The 19341-nt window shown below is 47.7% G+C and overlaps 1 pseudogene; it reads right to left on the bottom strand.

Annotated features, from left to right (window-relative positions):
• Positions 1–3603: 3603 nt before the first annotated feature.
• LOC141176478 (uncharacterized) overlaps positions 3604–19341 on the bottom strand; it is a 37677-nt pseudogene continuing 21939 nt past the window's right edge.

Raw genomic sequence — 19341 nt, 5'->3', positions numbered from 1 at the left:
CTGAAATAAATTAACTTTTTGTTGATATTCTAAATTTATTGAGAAAAAAATAAACAAATAGGAAAGGGAAAAGAAGGGAAAAGGGTGTGAGTAAAAGTGAAATTCTTCATTAAATATTAATATTAAAAGCTAGTAAATCATACATCCCATTAGGGATGTATAATGGATCATGATTATATAAATGGCGTCATGATCCACTAAATTCCTGATAGAGTCAGACAGTAAATCAAATTATTAGTAAAATAAGCCCCTAGACAATGTCCCTTATAATTGATGGCTGGGTTTATGCTTACAAAATAGATGCCATAGATTATATCAAAAGTGTGCTGAATTGTACTAGTATCCTCAGCCAGGAGAGATTATATTAAATAAAGGCTCATATGGCCAGTGTGAATTCAATAGTAAAAAATTATCCTAGCCCATTGGATACACTCCCAATATTATATAAGGTGACATCAAAAGTGTGGCAGGTCTAGTAGATATAAGTGTAATGGGCCCTTGTACAGAGGTTATCAGGGCACTGATCAGGGAATTTAGTGGATCATGATCCATTATACATCCCTAATGGGATGTATGGTTTACTAGGTTTTAATATTATTATTTAATAAAGAATTTCACTTTTACTCACACCCTTTTCCCTTCTTTTCCCTTTCTTTTCCCTTTTGGTGGTGTTCACCTTTGTGAGTACTGTCTGATGAGATCAGACAATACTTTGATTATAAATTGATTGAGATACACCTGTAGTTGGCTTCTTTTTTTGCAGCTATAACAGCCTCCATTGTCTGTGAAGGCTTTCTACAAGATGGTAAAGTGACTATGGAAATTTGTGGCCAATACACCATTTGTGAGGTCAGGCGCTGATGACTGATGGGATGTTTTGGTTTGTCGGTGCTGTGCCAATGCTTCACTTAGTTGATTGATAAGTTTTGAGTACAGGAATTTGAGTTGTTTGCACAAAGCCTTGACCTCAATCTATGTCATTTTGGACCTTGGTTTTGGCACAAAGCTACAGACATCTTCAAACTTATATTGAAAATTCTGTAAAATGCAACTGTACCTTTCACTGGAAATAAAGGGAGTCCAGCCCAAACCCTGAAAAGTACCCAAATCATATTATACCTAGTCTCTCAAATTTGACAGTAGCCAGTAAAAGGTTTAAGTAGGTGATGTGCGCCAGGATTCGTCCATCAGACTGGCTTATAGTAACACGATTTATCTCTTCAGAGGAGATTTCTACTGTTTGAGCTGTCATGCTTCTACACCACTCCAGCTGCCGCATGGGTGTAGCTCATAAAATCCTTCTAGGACCTATATTAAGTTGTTATCTTGACCAGTTTAGAAAATAACCAGCTCTTAAGAATCTACATCTCCTCCAAAATTGTTTCCCTTTATTCTGCACCAATTTTACATAGTATACATAGTAACATGGTAACATAGTTTTTAAGGTTGAAGGAAGACTAAGTCCATCTAGTTCAACCCATAGCCTAACATGTTGATCCAGAGGAAGGCAAAAAAAAAACGTGGCAAACACTAAACTCCGCATTGGGGAAAAAAATTCCTTCCCGACTCCATACGACAATCAGACTAGTTCCCTGGATCAACGCCCTATCAAGGAATCTAGTATATATAACCTGTAATATTATACTTTTCAAGAAAGGCATCCATGCCCTTCTTAAATTTAATAGTGAATCACTAATTACAACATCATGTGGCAGAGAGTTCCATAGTCTCACTGCTCTTACAGTAAAGAATCCCCGTCTGTGATTATGATTAAACCTTCTTTCCTCCAGACGTAGAAAATGCCCCCTTGTCCCCGTCTCAGGCCTCAGAGTAAAAAGATCAGTAGAAAGGTCTTTGTACTGTCCCCTCATATACTTGCACATAGTAATAAGATCACCCGTAAGCCTTCTTTTTTGCACACTAAATAACCCCAAGTGTAATAACCTGTCTTGGTATTGCAGACCCCCCAGTCCTCTAATAACCTTGGTCGCTCTTCTCTGCACCCTCTCTAGTTCAGCTATGTCTTTCTTATACACCGGAGACCAAAACTGTACACAGTATTCTAAGTGTGGTCGCACTAATGACTTGTATAGAGGTAAAATTATGTTCTCCTCATGAGCATCTATGCCTTTTTTAATGCCTCCCATTATTTTATTTGCCTTTGCAGCAGCTGCCTGACACTGGCCACTAAACGTCAGCTTGTCGTCCACCAATACACCCAGGTCTTTTTCAGTGACAGTTTTGCCCAGTGTTTTACAATTAAGCATATAATTATACATTTTATTTCCTCTGCCCAAGTGCATTACCTTACATTTATCCCCATTAAAGCTCATTTGCCATTTATCAGCCCAAGCTTCTAGTTTAGATAGATCCTCCTGTAATATAAAATTGCCTTCCTCTGTATTGATTACCCTGCAGAGTTTAGTGTCATCTGCAAATATTGAAATATTACTCTGTATGCCCCCTACAAGGTCATTAATAAATATGTTAAAAAGAAGGGGGCCCAATACTGACCCCTGTGGTACCCCACTATTAACTGAGGCCCAGTCTGAGTGTGCTCCATTAATAACCACCCTTTGTTTCCTATCACTGAGCCAATTCTTAACCCACATACATATATTTTCCCCTATCCCCGTTGTTCTCATTTTATGTATCAACCTTTTGTGTAGAACCGTATCAAAAGCTTTTGAAAAGTCCATATACACAACATCCACTGCATTTCCTTGGTCCAGTCCAGAACTTGCCTCCTCATAAAATCTGATCAGATTAGTTTGACAGGAACGGTCCCTCTTAAACCCATGTTGATATTGGGTCATGAGGTTATTCTTCTTCAAATACTCTATTATAGCATCTCTTAGGAAACCCTCCAGGATTTTACCCACAGTAGAGGTTAGGCTTACTGGCCTATAATTTCCAAGTTCAGTTTTTGTCCCCTTTTTGAATATTGGCACCACATTTGCTATACGCCAGTCGTGTGGTACAGACCCTGTTATTATGGAATCTTTAAAGATTAAAAATAATGGTCTATCTATGACGTTACTTAATTCCTGCAGTACTCGCGGGTGTATCCCATCTGGGCTCGGGGATTTGTCAACTTTAGTGGTTTTTAGACGCCGCCGTACTTCCTGCTGGGTTAAGCAAGTGACATTTAATGAAGAATTTTTGAGAGTTCTTCCCCATTTACTGTTGAAATGGTTTCTGCTGAATGTCTTAACACTGTTCTTCCAATTAAATTTCTATTCTGATGAGCTGTAACACACTTGGGTTCCGCCGCTAACAAAATGCACCAATCCAAATTATGAATCATACATGAACAATGCCAATATTTTATTAATATGCTGAGAACAGACATGCATACAGAACTGACATCAGACTGCACAGTACAGTAATAAGTGCTAGAAGAGCAATACATTGCTAACCTGAGACAATGGCATCATGTACAATATGAACATAGATCCTTAAAGTGGTTTTATACTAGTTTAATAGGGGCACATTTTTTTTGCACAATACTGGTCTGTGGGTCTAATGACTTTAATAACAGCACGAAGAGAACGTGACTTTAGACTGAAGTCTCACTACATGGATAACATACTTTTTTTTTCTTAAAATAATCTTACAGAATGCTACCACTAATTTCCAAGAATCTTCTAGCTATAAGAATACTAAGGAGGACCCTGCTGTGTATCTCAGATTCAGGTAGTCTCTTGTTAAAAATGAATGGAAAGATAAGGAAACTTCTAGTGTTCTGTTCATCTGTAAGGAGATCACATATAAAATACATATAGGACGATATGTACACAGTTCTCCGGGTAGTAACACAGTTGAACGTTTCCTGTACGTCACCAATAAATAATAACCAGCTTCCTTGGATCTCATCCTTTGCTGCTGGATGAGCTAGAGCTTTTTCTAGATCTTTCTGAGGACTTTACTCTTCCAGCAAATAGTCTGGCAAGCACTGGCTCTTTTCCACTTGATTGTTCGTAGTTAGCAGCGGTACATAAACCTACGCAAATGGAGCACAGAAGACAGTGATCACACATGGGAACACTCACTCTGGTTTTACTAGAGCAACAGGTTCTTTCGGTGTCCAGGTACCAGACCAAGCAAATGAACTAAAGCAGAAGTCACATGCGATCTTATGGCAACCTGCCTGTGGTTTTTGTCAGTCAAACCACATCTCTAAAACAGCACAACAGTAAGTTGCACAAATGTTTTTGGCTATGTGAGCAGAGTTGCTGGCTAGCCCAAGCCTAACTGTTTTAGATACCAAACCATCAGCTAAAAATGTGTTTGAGCGTACCTCTTTACCATAGTCATTCTTGATCACCTGCTGTGCCTTCAGAACTTTTGTTTCTGCGATTGCTGAGGTTAAACATTGTGAACAAGAACAATTGTGTAATCCATCTACATTTGTGGCACCCTGCTGTTCACAGGTACCACAGGACCCAAAAGGGCGCATGGACGGACTTCTCCTCAAGAGGCCCTCAATACATACAGACACCTCCACCCTTCCACCTCATACCACCAGAGGGAGCCCTGTTAGGGATATATATACTGGAGGGTGGAGTTAGGTAGTCAGAGTGTGCTGATGCTAGGAGATCAGCGAAGAAGCAGCACGCTGGCTGCTGTGCTGAGGCAAGCCAAGGCCTACAGCACGTGCTGAAGCCTGAGGGGGCCCCGAGTGTGGCCGGAGGCAAAGCAGAGAGAAGTGATAAGGGGGCAGAGGAGCATCTTAGGCTCACCCCAGAATACAAACTTGACACCGGGTCCGCGCCTACAGGGTCCTCTACACCCAGTAGGGATTAACGGCATACCAGGAGGACTACAAGTACTGGTCAACCTGACGCTAAATCCATTTACAGGACTAGGAACCACGAAGGCCCCAGCGTCCAGGGATCATGGTAGCCAGAAGAAAGTCCTACTACCAAGCCGACAGGTGAGAGAGTGAAACAGCATAGAAGCTAGGCCCAGTTGCAGGCTGGCCAGGAGCTTAGAGAGAGGAAGAAACAGACCAGGAGGCCTTATACCCGCTCACTGGGGAGAGTCCAGAAGTGCACCCTTCCTACCGAGTACCCTGGACCGTACCTGTTATTTACACCAGTAAAGGTACAAAGTGAATCTCCTGTGTGCGTGTCTGTCATTCCCCGTGATCCGACCTGGCCCCCTCTCACCTGCATCCCTAGCGAGCTGGACAGTCTGCGCTCTGAAGTGCGTCAGTTAAGTAAAACTCTGACCACTGTCCTGAGCGCCCTGCAGCTACAGACAGAGCCCGAGACGGATGGAAGGATCCTACTCGCCGACAGCCCTGAGGATGTCCCCTGGATGAGGAGAAGAAGGAGGACAACACCACCCCGTGGGAGGACCAACGATCAACGTTGCCCTCCTAGAGAATTCGTCTGCTACTGTTGCCACAAGGCAGGCCACCCCGCATGGACCTGTAATTTAAACGGGCAAACCCTGGGGCCGAGGGCCGACACCCAGGAGTAGACCGACCAGGCCCATCAAGCTGGTACAACCGGTTCATGGGAGGAAGACCTTTCCTGTCCATTGTGCTGTACAGCATCGCAACACCTGCCCTACTGGACACCGCATCACAGGTAACCATCATACCTGATGTCCTCTACAAAAGGTACTGGTCCATAGATTAACTCCACCCGCCAAACCCAAACCTCTCTGTGTATGCCTCCAATGGCCTTCCTCTTAGCCTAGTCGGGGTTAAGGACGTGACAGTGAAGATGGGAAGAGCAGAACTAAAGGACCAAGGACTGATTGTAGTAGAGTCTAACCCTGGCGATACAGACTTATATATGATACTTGGTACAAATGTTGTTGGTAATTGTTTGGGAGAAGTGTTGTTCTTACTCCAACAGATGGCTGACACTGCCAAACCAGGGAAGAGGAAGGTGCTCCAGAAAGAAATTTGAGCCCTCCTGTACCAGCAACAGGTAAAACTAACAGGTGGTGAAATTGGTATTGTACGGGTGACAGACCCGATACCCATTGTGATTCCCCCGCTAAGTGAAATGCTGATTTGGTGTAGGGCAGCAATAGGCCTCAGGGGACAGAACTACCAGGCGGTAACTCAGAACACAGACCTAACTGCTAGAGGGGTAGTTGATGTGCACAATGGAAGGGTGCCCGTACGCCTCCTAAACTATGGGGGGGAGGAAGAAGTCAAATTGCCACGATACTCCACTGTTGCCAGATTGTATACTGTGAATAATGATGCTATACACACAGTGGAACCCTTGACCCCACCAGACACGGTGGAGGACAATGACTCCAAAGCTCAGCTGGAGGAATGGTGTCAGCAGCTCCATGTTGGAACTGACTCCACTCCTGTCCATCAAAAACACGGTGTCTACAGGGTGGTTCAGGAATATGAACAGGTGTTTAGTAAACACTCAATTGATTTTGGAAGGGTCAAAGGGGTACAACACCACCTACCCACAGGTAATCATCCACCCATCAAGGAGCATTACAGACTCATACCACCAGCGCATTACCTGAAAGCGAAAGAAATGTTGCATGACATGAAAAGGGCAGGGGTAGTAAGGGATAGCTGTAGCCCCTGGGCAGCTCCCCTGGTCCTGGTCAGGAAGAAGGATGGTATCATGAGGATGTGTGTAGATTACAGGCAAATTAATTGAATAACACATAAAGATGCATACCCTTTGCCCTGTATAGAGGAATCCCTGGCGGCACTAAAATCTGCCAATTACTTTTCCACATTGGATCTCACTAGTGGGTACTGGCAAGTCTCTGTTGCTGAGGAAGACCGGGAGAAGACAGCTTTCACCACCTCTATGGGATTATGTGAGTTCAACAGTATGCCGTTTGAACTCTGCAACGCCCCTGGAACGTTCCAGAGGTTGATGGAGTGTTGCTTAGGACACCGGAATTTCGAGACAGTGCTGCTATACCTGGATGACGTTATCGTGTACTCAAAGACGTATGAAGACCATCTGAAGCACCTGAGGTATTTGAAGCATTGTCCCGGTATGGGATGAAACTAAAGCCTTCCAAGTGCCACTTGCTCAAACGGAAGGTTCAGTACCTGGGGCACATAGTCAGCTCAGAGGGAGTAGCACCAGACCCGGAGAAGGTCACTGCCATCCAGAAGTGGCCTGAACCGAGAAACATCAAGGAAGTACGTCAGTTTCTGGAACTGGTCGGGTACTACAGGAGGTTCATAAAGGACTACACCAAAAAGGCAGCACCTTTACAAGATCTCCTAGTAGGACAGTCCAAGAGAGGTAAAAGTCCCCCATTCCAGTGGGGCAAGGAACAGGCTGAATCCTTTGCAGTGATGAAGGAGATCCTAACTGGTGAAGAAATCCTGGCTTTCCCTGACTACAGCCAACCTTTCCTGTTGTACACCGACGCCAGCAACGAGGGACTGGGAGCTATGCTATTCCAGAAGCAAAACGGCAGATAAAAGGTAATTGCCTATGCCACCAGGAAGGTTCGCCCTACTGAGAGGAACCCGGAGAATTACAGTTCCTTCAAGCTGGAGTTCCTGGCCTTGGTCTGGGCTATCACTGAAAGATTCAAGCATTACCTAGCCTCAACTAAATTTACAGCCTTTACTGACAACAACCCCTTGACACACCTGGAAACAGCCAGGTTGGGAGCCATGGAACAGCGTTGGGTGGCCAGATTGTCGAATTACCAGTTCACAATCAAGTACCGGGCAGGTCACAAGAACACCAATGCTGATGCCTTGTCAAGAATACCCCACCAGTCAGACACCGAGGATGAAGTGGAGGATCTCGAAGAAATTGAACTACCTGCTTTCCACAGAAATGGAATGGTCCACGAGCAGCGCGCCTCCCGAAGATGTCGTGGTAAGACACTAAACCCTTTACCTCATCACAACTGGAAGGAAACCCAGGACAGTGACCCGGTTGTCAGCCTCATCAAAGGACTGATAACCCAAGAAGGTACTCACCTGGAGAAGGATGCTCCTCCACAAGCCAAACAACTGTGGAATGAGAGAAGCCGGCTGTTCATCTACAGAGAGAAGCTGTGCAGAAGGTATGTCAACCCCAGAACCCATGAAATGGCGTGGCAGATTGTAGTACCCAGGACAGACATCCAGATGGTGTTAGAGGCCTACCAGGATCAAGCAGGTCACTTTGGCTGGAAGAAGCTGGAAACCCTGCTGAAGGACCGGTTCTATTGGGTTGGAATGCGGAGCTCCATAGAAAGGTGGTGCCGGAATTGTGGACCCTGTAGCCTCAGAAGGAAAGACTACGGCGGCCAGAAAGCACCCTTGCAGTCCATCAAAACAACCCAACCACTGGAGATTGTCGCTCTGGATCACGTCAAACTGACACCCAGCAGATAAGGCTATTCCTATGCACTGACTATGGTGGATCACTATTCCGGGTTCCTGGTGGTAGCCCCTGTCAAGGATCTGACAGCAGAAACTGCAGCAAGAACGTTCCAAGCCTACTTCTGCAGACCCCATGGATATCTGGAAAGGTGCTCACAGATCAAGGCCCTGCCTTTTTGAAGTCGAGCTATTTAAAGAATTCTGTCACCTGTATGGATGTAAGAAGATCAGGGCTACGCCGTATCACCCTCAAACCAACGGTATGTGCGAGAAAATGAACAACATTGACCTGTTGAAAATCTTACCTTTGGAAGAGAGGAACCAGTGGCCAGATAAACTACCTGACCTGGTAGACCTGTATAACCACATACCTGTGAGTTCTACTCATGAGAGCAAGACCTGGAAAATTGCCCATGAACCTGGAACTCGGAGTGGTAGAACCTACTGCAGATATGTCCACTGAAGACTGGGACACAAGTCGGCAAGAGCAGTACAGGAAAGTACAGGCCTGTGTCGAAGACAGTCTAAACAGAGTAAGGGAAAGGCAAGAAGAACAGTACAATAAGCATGCACCAGCAGAACCCTTGGCACCTGGAGAAATAGTGCTAAAGCGGAAGAGAAGAGGTCACAAGCTCGATGACCAGTGGGAAAGAGAGCCCTACACTGTGTTAAATTGCAGATTTGACAACAGCAAAACCTGCCTGATCAGCAAAAATGGAGGTTAGACAACCGCAACAGTTTCAAGATACCACTTGAAATTGTGCCCAGGTCTACTGAAGACACAGGGGGAAGAAGTACCTCTTATAGTGACGTGCCCCCAGGGCCGTGGGTCACTCGGTGCCGGGCCTATAGATGCTGGGGAAGGGAAATGTCACAGTGGCGGCGGCCCGGTCCGTGGCCCAGGGCGGTCAACAAAAAGGGGAAGGAAAATATTTTTATATGGGATTTGTAGTTCTTAGGAAGTGTTCGTCATGCCACCTGTGGTTTCTGGTAATAGGTACCAGCGCTGCTTCAGACCTCTGGGGCGGTTGTTAGAGCAGCTGGGTTGGAACGGCTCCCCACAGGTGGAGCGGGCCCCAGGGCAGTGTAGTATTGATGGTGGTGATGCTGGGGCTAGAGGTGCAGGAGAGATGGCGCAGCAAAAATAACTGACTGAGGCAGTGGAGTGCAGTCATCCGAGTTTACTCACAGTTCTGTTTAAGTTCCTCAGGTACACTGTACGGGTGTCAGCCTCTTGCATCGCACTGCGTCTACCAGACAAGGGGTTCAGCACTTTCTCAAGTATATCAGGAACGCTTGACGGAACCCCGCTTTCTTTATGTTCCTTACTAGACCGACTTCCCGCGCTGGGTCTTCTCCCTCCTGCCCTGCGCTTCCCCACACACAGCCCCGATCGGGTGCTCTGAAGTCCTTCTGGGCAACCTGGAGTTCCCGTACCTACTTGATGCCCTTCACAGTGACTAGGTTGAGACTGTGGCAACTGCACCATGGAAGTGCAGAAGCCTCCGGTTTTCCAGCCGAGACCTAGAGTAACACTGCTGGTCCAGGGACTGGTTCTCTTCTTGTGGCCTGATCCCTCTAACACTTGGCAGATTCGGGCGTACGGGTGCCGTCCTGCACTCACCGTACCCCCTGGGATCCCTTCTGTTACCGGAGCCTTCCTCCTCTGCTCCCCTCCTGGGCCTCTTCTTACTAGGCCCCACTCATGGAGCAGAGCTCCTGAAGAGACTCTGCTCCCCTCTTCTCCTTTCACTGAGTCCACACTCACTAACTAACTAACTAACTAACTAACTCTTTCTAAGATGGCCCCCCTTTATATACACCTCCTCTATAAGTGCTCCACTGTTCTGCATCCTCCACCTACACCCACTACTGGTACCCTCTCTCTTTGGGTCACCCCACTCCATCCAAGGACAGGGCTCAGCAGAACACAGTGCATCTTGCCCTTCCAGCCGGCCTGGAGCAGTGTAGTGTTGAATGCGGGTGTTGGGGTTCCGGGCAGCACTCCCTCCTTACCTGAGAGAAGGAGACACCACATCTCTGGGTGAGGTGCAGTACCTCTGTGGCGACTGAACCCTCAGGGGCGCCACACTAGCATTGGAAGAGCCCAAGGAAGATGTAATTCATACAGTTCTAGGAGACTTCCCTGTGGACTCTCCTCAACTTGATGGAGCAGTTATCATACCAGTGATACACTTCTATCAGCAACCAGAAGAACCTCCACCACAAGTAGAACCTGTAAGCGCCCTAGAAGAACCTGCTCAGGAACAGGAAGAGTCCCCAGTAAGAGGAGGGTCACCAGTTGAAGCAGAGCCTGAAGGCCCAGTAAACAGTGCACTTGCCAGTCCTATAGAGAGATTGAGGCATTTCTATAACTTACCTACATGTAGATCTGATAGGTTAGCAGATAGTGCATACACAGACACCAGTATCACTCCAGTGCTACGAAGATCCACATGCAGCACATAAGGCCAAATCCATGCCAGGTTTAGGGATTAAAATACAAAATGCCTAAAGTGTAAATAGTTACCCAGTTGGGTATTGCCTACTATTATTTATTGTGTGAACTGAAAAAGTTATATATGTGTGTTGCCCAGTTACCCATAAGGGTATAAAGACTTGTAGGCTGAGGACTGTGAGCAGCCAAAAACTGTCATGTAAATAGTTGCACTTATTAAAGTGCCCTTATTGATTGTATGCAACAGATGACCACTGAACAAATACCCGTTTGGCGTGGCGGAAGACGTGGTCCAACGTCGGATCACCTATGCCCTGCAGCCACGCCCAGGGCCTATGTTGAGGGTTTTCGGACAGGTCCCTCATGCTGCTCGATTTGCATCTTTATCAGTGAGATGGACACCTGTTTTATGGAACTCACTGTAACTTTAAGAAAATATATTATTGTTATTATAATTGTTATTGTTGTAACCTGTTACAAAATGCTTCAGTCCAGGAGTACTGAATTTTACTATGGGGGAACGTGGCACCCTGCTGTTCACAGGTACCACAGGACCAAAAAGGGTGCATGGACGGACTTCTCCACAAGAGGCCCTCACTATATACAGACACCTCCACCCTTCCACCTCATACCACCAGAGGGAGCCCTGTTAGGGATATATATACTGGAGGGTGGAGTTAGGTAGTGAGAGTGTGCTGACGCTAGGAGATCAGTGAAGAAGCAGCACTCTGGCTGCTGTGCTGAGGCAAGCCAAGGCCTACAGCACGTGCTGAAGGCTGAGGGGGCCCCGAGTGTGGCCAGAGGCAAAGCAGAGAGAAGTGACTAGGGGGCAGAGGAGCATCATAGGCTCACCCCAGAATACAAACTGGACACCGGGTCCGCACCTACAAGGTCCTCTACACCCAGTAGGGATTACCGGAATACCAGGAGGACTACAAGTCCCTGGTCGACCTGAAGCTAAATCCATTGACAGGACTAGGAACCATGAAGGCCCCAGCGTCCAGGGATCGTGGTAGCCAGAAGAAAGTCCTACTACCAAGCCGACAGGTGAGAGAGTGAAACAGCATAGAAGCTAGGCCCAGTTGCAGGCTGGCCAGGAGCTTAGAGAGAGGAAGAAACAGACCAGGAGGCCTTATACCTGCTCACTGGGGAGAGTCCAGAAGTGCACCCTTCCTACCGAGTACCCTGGACCGTACCTGTTATTTACAGCAGGGAAGGTACCAAAGTGAATCTCCTGTGTGCGTGTCCGTCATTCCCCCTGATCCGACCTGGCCCCCTCTCACCTGCATCCCTTCCTCCACACTGCCCTGGGGCCCGCTCCACCAGTGGGGAGCCGTTCCAACCCAGCTGCCTTGTCAACCGCCCCAGAGGTCTGCAGCAGCGCTGGTTACCTATTACCAGAAACCACAGGTGGCGTCACAAGACAAAACTGCTAACCATTCTATCAAGTGACAAAGCCCCTTTTCAAGAGAGACCCCAGAGTATGGGCCCGGTAGCCGACTGTCATGACATCCTACAACGAAGGTAAATGCCCGGGTACCGAGTTCTCCCATATCCCCCTGGGCGAGTCACATTCATGGGGAGAGGGTGCAAAAAGAAAATGACAAATGTTGTAAGAAGATTACTGTAACCATGACGACTTCCTAACACACTTCAGATCTGTAGAAGCTGAAATATTACGTAAGAAGACATACCCCACTAGAATATACACTCCCCAACACTGAAATTGCAACACTAAGAAGGAATAGTCGTAGAATTATGGAAATCACAGGATTGACAGATATGTTAATGATATGCAAATTAAACAATGGACAGGACATCACCAGGACCCATGCTGCTCATGCCATTTTGAGAAACCTATGAGGCCTAAACATGCTGCAATGGCCTGCAGGGTCTCTGGAAATGTCTTCCATCGATCACATCTGGGATGTCATTGTCTATTACAAAGGGAGCTGCCAGCAGCGGATCTTGATGATTTGAGTGCCTAAGTGTATTCAGCGTAACAGAACATTTCTTAGACAACCATTAATAACTACCCTGATAGCAGCTGAGGTGTGTAATTGTATTTCTGCATGTGGCACTCATACTCCATGCTGAATAAATCGAGCGGTTTTGAAAAATTTGCTTCCATTTTGTCAACATGTGCTAGTAACATATCTATCCATCCTGTGATTGTCATAATTCCATGACTTTTCCATCTTTGTTTTGCAATTTCAATGCTGAATGCATAGAACTAGCTAGCAGATCGACTGTGCCTCTTGTCAGAGCTTCCTTTTCTTGCTTGCTAAAATGTGCACAAATAACACAATGTTAATTTCTGTAATTAAACTGATCAATTGGTAGAGTAAGGCTATGTGCACATGGAGTATCTGTAACGTGTTGAAACACTCGCCAAACAACGCGTAGATTATTTTCTTGTAGCAGCTTTGAATCATTTCGGCAGAGGTATTTTCCTAAGTTTTGCAGTCTTTTGATTGGATAGCGCTTAGTTTGGAGTGATTTCCATCAGGAAACGCTTACAAAGAAGTGAGATGCACTTTGTTTCCCACCAGGTGTTTTTTAAAACCTGAAGAGGAAAAACGTGTTCAAAAGACTGAACATATGAACAACAAGTTGTTTTACTATACAAATGAAACTCTGTGTGCACATACCTTAAAGTAAACCTGTCACCTGAAAAAGCAGTATAATCTGCAGGCATCATGTTATAAAGCAGGAGGAGCTCAGCAGATTGATGTATAGTGCTGTGAGAAAAGATAAGGTATAACCTGTGTTTTCATCATTTAATACTCTGCTCTTTCTGGCATGTTTGGTCCAGTGGGCGGGGCTATCAATAACTGACAGCTATCTGTGTATAAGTGTGCATAGAGAAATAACTGTCAGTCACTGATAGGACCGCCCACTGGACCGGAAGTCCCAGAGAGAGCAGAGCTATAAATAAATGAATAAATCACAGGTTATACTGAATCTTTTCTCACAAAATCACATATCATTCTGCTCACCTCCTCCTTCTCTATAACCTGGTACGCTCAGATCGCATTGCATTTTCTTTTTATTACAGGTTTGCTTTAAGTGTTTTGTATTCATAACGCACCTGCTTTTTGAAGGTTACCATTATTTCCACATGGCAGAACAATGAGAATCTGAATTCGACAAGACAGTATCATGTCGTTTACAGCTAGCTGTCCGCTCTTCTGACATATCTCCATGCTGCATAAAACAAGTCCCATAACTCTGCATTGTGCTATATTTCTATTAATCCGACTACTGTACATGGTGTATGACTCTTGGTAAGTGGGCAGAGTCAAGTGTGCGCAAGCCAGTTATTCATACATTTGCTAAAGGACTACTGCGCTAGTGTACTGAGTTCAGGAAAGATACAAGAGGATTGGTTGATAAAAGCGGTTTATTAAATTTAAAAGTAAAAATTCATAGAAAGCAATAATTAAAATTCATAGATAGGGATGATAAATTGCATGGGCAGAGGGGAGGGAAGGGGAATCTTGGCTGGGGATTTTTTTGCTGTTGAGAATATGAGGTACCACTGTATTGAGGGTTGAGGTTCACTTTAGTGGGTCTTTCTGAGTGATCCAAGGCGTGTGGATACTTGTGAAGGGTATATACAATTGCTATAATATGCTGCTTCAGATAAGTTATCAGGTTACCTTTTTAGGAAGTGGACCGTATATACCTGGAGCACAATTAGGTGGTGTGTATGTTCTATTTGAGAGTAGGTAGGCGTCTCTGGTCAGCTGTATACAGGGCGACCAGCTGAAAGGGAAAAAACAACTGGATTAAGGGACGTTGTTTGGCCCCTCTTTTATCTTAGTACAATTGACGCGCCCCCTGGGCCGTGGGGTACTCGGCAGCCGGGCCTCTGGTTGCTGGGGGAATATCACGGTAGCTTGCCCGGTCCGTGACCCAGGGCGGTCAGTAAAAGGGGGAATAGTTTATAGGGCATTTGGGAAAGTGTTCGTGATGCCACCTGTGGAATGCAGCTAAGGGGTGCTGCCACTGCGGAGCAGTCCTCTGGAGCTGGTGTGATGGCAGCAGGGATGGTGTGGCTCTCCACAAGTAGAGATAGCTCCAGGGCAGCGTTGGGTGTAATGGATGGTGGTGCAGGGGACAGACGGCAGGACGGTCCCGGAGGAAAGACGGACACTCACACGGGGGTAAGCTTCAGTACCTTTACTGGTGATGGTGCAGGCACGGTCCAGGGTACTCCGGGCGAAGGGCGCACTTTTGGACTTTCCCCAGTGAGCGGGTATAGGGCCTCCTGATCCGTGGCTTTACTCGCTAAGCTTCTGACCTGCCTGGAGCTAGGCCTAGCTTGGTTACTGTCTCTCTTTGCACCTGCTGACCTGGTGGTAGGGCCTTCTCTTGGAGATCACTCTCCTTGGATGCTGGGGCCTCCGTGACTCCTAGCCCTGGTACTGTAATCAGCGTTTGGTGAACCTGGGAACTGTAGTCCTCCAGGGGTTCCGGTGGTTCCTACTGGGTGTAAAGGGTCCCTGTAGGCGCGGAGACGGTGTCCGGTATATATATCGGGGTGAGCCTGGTATGCTCCTCTGCCCCCTCACTACTTCTTCCTTCTCCTCTCGCCTTCGGCCACTCAGGGCCCTCACTAGGCCTTCACACGTGCTGTAGGCCTTGGCTTGCCTAAGCACAGCAGCCAGCGTGCTGCCTCTTCGCTGCTCTCTGAGCGTCAGCACGCTCTCAGCTCAACTCTGAGCTCTGTCCCTCTCTGTGTCTGAGTAGGACCTGTCTGAACTCACTTCAGAATAAAACACAAACTGAGCTGCCTGGCTCCACCCTCCCTATATATATATCCCTAACGGGCTCCCTCTGCTGGTGTGAGGTGGTAGGGTGGAGATGTGTGAATGTGTGAAGGCCTCTTGTGGAGAAGTCCATCCATGCACCCTTCTGGGTTCTGTGGCACCAATGCGCAGCAGGGTGCCACACAGTAAATCTAGATAATTACCTGTTTTAGTTGGCTGAAGAGTGGGTTTTGATTATTGATCCTGGTGTTCCGGGGAGCCACTTGTGTTTGTATGGCTAGAGAGGTAGTTTACTGTGGGGACTAAATGGTAACATTAGGTATGATCTGGACAAATAGACATGTACCTGACAAAACATATAATACACAAATTGCGATAGGGTAAAATACGTTACCAGTAAGGAAATGATGATTGATTAGGTGAACTCTATTTGGTTCAGTTCTACCCAACGGCTTGTTCTATGGTAAGTATGACTACTTCGGTCACAGTTTAGTCCACAATTTCACTGTGTTAACCTGTAGGGACTTGAAGTGAGTTAATTAGTAAGGGTATATTTATCCCTCGTACTGATGTTATATAGTTTAGAAAATATAGAATAAAATTACCACTGGCTGGTTTAGGTGGTAAATTTAATTATACTAGGGGGGCTGGTTGGCCGGTATATTTTGGCTGCAGGATTCCTGTTCCTGTTAGTCTGAGGTACAAACGTTGGTTGGCTATTCAGTTTTAGAATTAGGCATAAGAATTCCCTGTAGTGTCCAGAGAGCCTTTTGGCTCTATAGTGTGTACCATAGGCGGAAGTTCCTATATAGGCAGCTGTCTTGAAAACATTGGTGAGGCAGTGTGGTACCTTAAGTAGTTATTGATCCGTGGTGTTGCGGCTTTCCTCCTGATGCAGTGCAGAGGTGTACTGCTGGCAGAGCAAGGCAGGAGCTGGTGGATGTCGGAGTCCAGGCCGGAGACTCCGGCATCAGCGTGCAGCGTCCGGAAGTAGAGCGGCGTCTGTGTATAAGGACCTGTGTAGCGTCAGGTCTTAGTTGGTCACGTGACCGAAGTTGAAGACGGAGAGCAGGGAGGACCAATGATCCATTACCTATGGGGTATAAGGTGCCCCTCACTTCTTGCTGCAAGTAATACTGACTATATCCACCAGCACCCCTAAACCCCACTTTCTTTCTCTACATAGTTATTAATACATATTTCTAGAAGTGTTAATTTAATAAAAAATAGATCTAGATAGAAAAAAAAAAACCTATTGGAAGATCAGGTTTTCTTTGTCTGTCAGGTCGAATAATGCTATTAACCTGCAGGTTAGCAGGTGCCCAGCGGCGGCGAGTCTCCCAGGAGAATATGAACTTTATTTCTCCCCGATACTGGCGACTTTCAGTCATGCAGGTGTGGCACCCCAGGGGTCTGGTTGCCGCAGTGGTAGAAATACCTTGTCTGAGAGCGAGCATGGGTTTTCCTGGTCAGGAACATTATTGCATGCCACACCTCCTGCCCCAGTCCAGGGAGGGGAGGAACCTGCCCTTTATAAACTGGAGCTGGGGCGGGGTTAGTCTAGTCTAGTCCAGAGAGAGGGACAGAGCAGCAGCAAGGAGCTCTGTAGGAGCCAGGAGCTGAAGACCAGGGACTGGAGACGCGGAGCTCGTCCTGGCAGAAGACGCAGAGAACCGGACACCGGAGTAAGAGGCTGTGGGGATTCTACACCCAGCAGCAGAAACCACCTGGCAGGGGATTTCAGGTCCTCTGGCCATAGAAAGGCCAGACGCTAAGTCACACGCAAGGGACAGGCACCGCCATCGAGGAGCGGAAGTCAACAAAGGCCCCAAGTCACCAGCCATATGGGTGAGCACCACACGGTACACTCAGGGACGTGGGCTGCTACACGACTACAGCAGGGTAGCCAGGAAGAGTGCAGTCAGATGGGAAGGCCTACACCTCCACCTGGCCAGGGGGACTCTTGTTCGCTCACAGAGTGACCAGGCCTCTAATGTTAGCCAGTACTCCCGGCAGGGCCTTCTTCCTTACCAACAGTAAAGACCCTGAACTGCACTGCACGGACTCTGAGTCATTTCTGCTGCGCCCATGTACCACAACCCTCACCATTTACACACGCTGCCCTGAGGCTATACTCCTCCCGTGGGGAGTTATACTACCCTTTGCTGCGCACACAACATCAGCCTCAGCTGTCTGCCCCGCAGCGTCGGTTTTCAGTGACCGCAATCCATGGGTGGCGTAGTCGGACATTTAAACATTACAAAACCAAGTTAACAGATCCGCCACTGGTTTGACCACCCTGAGCCACGGGACCGGGTCGCCGCCACGGAGACTACAACCCCTAGCATCACACAGAGACCCGGCTCCGGGTATTCCCCCACACACGGCCCAGGGGGCGCGTCAACTTTGGCGTAGTCAGCAGGATTTTGTGCCCGCAACCACCGGGTACTGCGTGCCTGAAGAAAGACTGTGATACTTACCGTGGTGAAGTTTCCCGCCATCCGCAACCATTTTCCCACCATCCGCAGCCATTTTCCCGCCATTGGGCGCCATTTCCGGGACGCCGCGCTGGAAGAAGTGGGGTGTGGACACCAAAAGCGCGCGAGAGCTGAAGCCCCACCTTACGCACTGACGCTGTGCAAGGTCCTGGAAGGAGCCCCGCGGACGCCGACGTCACCAGCGCGCGACGCAAGGTCCTCGACCCCCGACGATCGACTGCGGAGCCGCGGCCTACAGAGAAAAAGCAACGAAAGGTAGGCCACGGTTAACTAGGGGGGAGGAAGACACCAGGAATGGAGGGAGCTCCCACCGCCAGCGCGGCTGCTGCCGCAGTGATGCCTTTCACGATGCCGTATATCCCAGGAGCGGCATGGTTACCCCAGTACTCAGGGGAGTCGCATACCCTGAGTGACTTTAAAGAAAGACTGTATAGCCTATTCAAAGTATACCCCCTGTCCGAGGAACAAAAAGTGAGCATCCTGACAGGTCAGTTAATCGGGGCAGCCCAAAGAGAAGTAAAGTCCTGGTCAGCCAGGGGAAAGGGGACTGTAAAGGAAATACTGGCCCGTCTAAAGGACACTTTTGATACCCGCACCTCAGCAGAGATCAAGTTAAAATTTTATGGATGCAAGCAGCGGGCACAAGACAGTATGCGGGACTATGCTTTCAATTTGCAGGAGGCCCTGAGAGCCATTAAGCAGGCAGACCCTGACAGTGTGCAGAATGAGGATAAGCTGTTGACTGAACAGTTCATTGAGGGTCTACTGTCCAGCGCCCACCGAACCCAGTTGCGTCTTATTTCCCTCCAGAACCCTGATTTAGACTTTGCGCAGTTTAAAGACAGGGCCATCTGGGTGCTCCGAGAACCGGCACCAGGTGGCTCTGTAACCCACAGGCGCCCTGCTATCACCTACCACCAGGAGGCGGCGCCCTTGTCTGCAGAGCCTGTGGGAGCTGATGCACAGGCTTTGGACAAAACCCCGGCTGCAGACCTGCACCATCAGGTCCAAGAACTGACCAAAAGCGTTGCCGCGCTAACCAGAACTGTGCAGTCTTTACAGGTGTCTTCCCCAGGAAAGATCCAGCCGGCTTCCAGTCCGGAGGACGTCCCTTGGAGTCGATGGAGGAGGATCCCATCATCCAGAGGAAGGCCAAGCAACCGCTACGACCAGGACGGACAACCCATCTGCCGCCGCTGCAACCAACCAGGACATATGGCAAGGTACTGTCATTTAAACGGGCCAACATGGGGCAGAGGGCCGACCCCCAGG

Source organism: Phyllobates terribilis, unplaced genomic scaffold, assembly GCF_046119375.1.
Source record: "Phyllobates terribilis strain yellow unplaced genomic scaffold, ASM4611937v1 Scaffold_26__1_contigs__length_17865784, whole genome shotgun sequence".
Taxonomy (NCBI): domain Eukaryota; kingdom Metazoa; phylum Chordata; class Amphibia; order Anura; family Dendrobatidae; genus Phyllobates; species Phyllobates terribilis.
Note: the sequence above shows the minus strand (reverse complement) of the source record. Positions and strands in the feature narration are given on the sequence as shown.